Raw genomic sequence first — 3,574 nt, 5'->3', positions numbered from 1 at the left:
ATGACCAACAACCGCCACCATCATGTGACCCAGAGGGCCAGACAGCTATGCTTGTAAAACCCCTCTCCCACACTATGGGTCCCAGGAAACCTGCCGAAGCACTTCTTTTGGCCATTTAGGCTAGCCTGGGAACTCCCCTCAGGGAACTTTGTATCCTTGGCCCTTCATATCCAACTTTGCCCAAGAAAGAAAACCTGTTGTTCCCCCTATAATACAACAGTTGTTTGCGGGCCCCACAACTACCATGGCAATGGCAGCCAAGCCTATGGATGAACCCCAGTTCATGTTCCCGGTAAAAGTCCACCGAACCACTGCACCACCTAACCAATGTTACCCCCATGGCCCAAAAGTGCTTGACAAATATTGGACCTCTGTTAAGGAAGATGGGTTGCACTCCCCATATGCTCAACAGATGCTCGAAACCATTAGCATTGATCTGAGTTGCCACAATGATTGGAAGAACTTAATGTGCACAGCATCATCTTCAGGGGACTTCCTTTTATGGAAGGCTGCTTCTTATGATGAATGTGAACAACAAAGCACATGAAATGTCACTGCTGGAGGATATGATGCAACCATGGGGGACCCTGATTGCTTAAAAGGGGAGGGAGCTTATGGGTCTCCCATTGCAAAAGCAGTGGCATCTCCGCAGTACTTTGACCAAGTACTCCTCTGTGCATTGTGGGCTGACTCCTTGGTCCCTTCGAAAGAAGGCAACAAACAACTAAAAACCCTCATACAACATCGCAATGAGCCTTTCACTGAGTTCGTTGCCCGTGTTCTAGAAGCAGTCGCCCAGAAGTTATCCCACACTGGAGCCCGAGATACACTAACCAAGACCCTAATATGGGAAGGGGCCACACAGGAATGGAGAAAAGCCATTGCCCCTGAACGAAAGGGGGAGATCACTGATGGCATCCTAGCCACCAAAAATTTGGGGACATCAACTCATGCTAGGACTACCCTTGCACAGGCTTTCACCTCTATGACCGCCAGTGCGCGCGCCCCCTAATGGCACAATGGGAAATTGACCTTGTTGGGGATGTTGCATAACTGGTCATTTTTATTTTTATTTTTTTTAATTTTAATTTTTTTATTATGAAAGTACTGTACAGAGGGGTTACAATTACATGGGCAAGATAATGAGTACATTTCTTATGAAGCATTGTAGCCTCCTCCTTTGTATCTCCATCCCATCCCTTCACATCCTCCCCCCTCCCCTCCCACTAAATCCTCCCCACTAACTTCCCACACTCGCACCAAAGTTGTAAAGTTAATTTTTCACAAAAACGACTTGTACATCTCATTGTTGCAATGGGTCCACCTGTATCACTATTTAAACTATTTGTTCTTCCCCTTCCCCTCAACAAATTATACCGACATCAAATACAGTGAAATCAGGGGTTATACTGTGGGGGAGGGAAATACAAAGCAATAAAGAAATAATCTTCTAAATGTGTTAGAAACAATCACCTGAAAGAAAAAAAAAAACACTTGAATACATATCCTAGGGTTCATTTCATTAACATCACCTTATCTGACATTTTCTGCTTGATTCAAACATATATTAGATATTGCAAATAAGGGAAACCATGTTTCTTTGGGCCTGGCTTACTTCACTTAATATAAATTTTTCCAAGCATTTACATTTCCTAACAAATGGGGCAATGTCATTCTTTCTGTTAGAGACAAAGAATTCCATTGTGTATATATACCATTTTTTTGATCTATTCATCTACTGAGGGGAATCTGGGTTGGTTCCATATCTTAGATATAGCAAATAGTGCTGTAATAAATATGGTCGTGCTGGTAGCTTTAGTGTGGTCTTGTTTGTAAACATTTGGGTAAATGCCCAAAAGTGGGATTGCTGGGTCATAGGGGAGCTCTATGTGGAGTCTTTGGAGGAACCTCCATACTACTTTCAAAAGTGGTTGAACCAAGTTTACACTCCCAACAACAATGAAGTAAGGTTCCCTTGTGTACACATCCCCTACAGCATCTGTTGTTCTTAGAGATCTTGATTTAGCCATTCTAACTGGAGTGAGGTGGTATCTCAATGTTTTCATTTGCATTTCTTTTATGGCTAGGGAGATTGAGCATTTCTTCATGTGTCTATTGGCCATCCTTCTATCTACTTCAGAGAAGTTTTTATTTAAGTTTTTAGCCCACTTATTTATTGGGCAGTTGTTTCCTTGAGGATTTGTTTTTGGAGGATTTAATTTTTGAGTTCCAAGTATATTTTAGATATGAGACCCTTGTCTGTTGTATGGCTAGTGAAGATCTTCTCCCAATCCGTGGGCTTTCTATTGATCTTGCTAGCTATGTCCTTTGCCATGCAGAAGCTCTGCAACTTCATGCAATCCCATTTGTTCAACCTTTCTTTGATTTGTTGTGTTTCCAGGTCTCTATTAAGAAAATTTCGGCCTGGGCGAAGGAGACCTAGGGTTTCTCCTATTCCATCCTGTAATGTTTTCAGAGTGTCTGCTTTGTCTCCGAGGTCTTTGATCCTTTTGGAGTTGATTCGGTTGCAGGGTGATATATAAGGATCTAGTTTTAGTTTTCAACAAGTAATTAACCAATTTTGCCAGCACCATTTACTGAAGAGGCTGTCTTTCTTCCATTCTATATTTTAGCTCCCTTACGAAGATTAGATGGCTATATGTCTGTGGGTTCATTTCTGGGTTTTCAATTCTAGCCCATTGGTCCTGTGGTCTATTCTTGTGCCAGTACCAAGCTCTTTTGATTACTATGGCTTTAAGTAGAGTTTGAAATTTGGTATTGATATTCCCCCAGCACTGTTGTTTCCATTGAGGAGCGTTTTTGCTATTCGGGGTCTTTTATTGTTCCATATGAATTTTTGGATTGCCTCTTCTATTTCCTTGAAGAATGAGGTTGGAATTTTGATAGGTATCACATTGAATTTGCAGATACCCTTGGGAAGTATTGCCATTTTCACGATGTTGATCTTTCCAATCCAGGAGCATGGGAGTTTTTGACATTTTCTAAGTTCTGTATTGATTTCCTTTTTCAAGTTTTTAAATGTTCATAATAGACGTCCTTCACTTCTTTGGTTAATTCTTAGGTATTTTATTTTTGTGGGGCTATTATGAATGCAGTTGATTTCCTAATTTCAGCCACACTTTTCTCATTATTGGCATACAGAAAAGCAATTGATTTTGGGGGGTTAATTTTATACCCTCTTACTTTGCCAAAGTTTTGAATCAGCTTGAAGGATTTGGGAGGGGAGTCCATGGGATTCTTTAAATAAAAGATCATGTCATCTGAAAAGATAGACAGTTTTACGTCATCTTTCCCTATTTGGATCCTTTTTAGGCTTTCATCTTGTCTTATTGCTGTAGCTAGGGATTCTAATAGTAGATTGAAGAGAAGTGGAGAGTGTGGACATCCTTGTCTTGTTCCTGAGTTAAGAGGAAATGGATTTAGTTTTTCACCATTAAGTATAATGCTGGCTGTAGATTTGTCATATACAGCCTTTATTGTATTGAGGAATATTCCATGGATCCCTAATTTGTCCAAGGCCTTCATCATAAAGGGGTGTTGGATCTTGTCAAAT

This window comes from Dipodomys spectabilis, unplaced genomic scaffold (assembly GCF_019054845.1).
Source record: "Dipodomys spectabilis isolate Male_0828 unplaced genomic scaffold, ASM1905484v1 ptg000362l, whole genome shotgun sequence".
NCBI lineage: Eukaryota > Metazoa > Chordata > Mammalia > Rodentia > Heteromyidae > Dipodomys > Dipodomys spectabilis.
The sequence above is the reverse complement of the archived record's forward strand: the minus strand, read 5'-3'. Positions refer to the sequence as shown.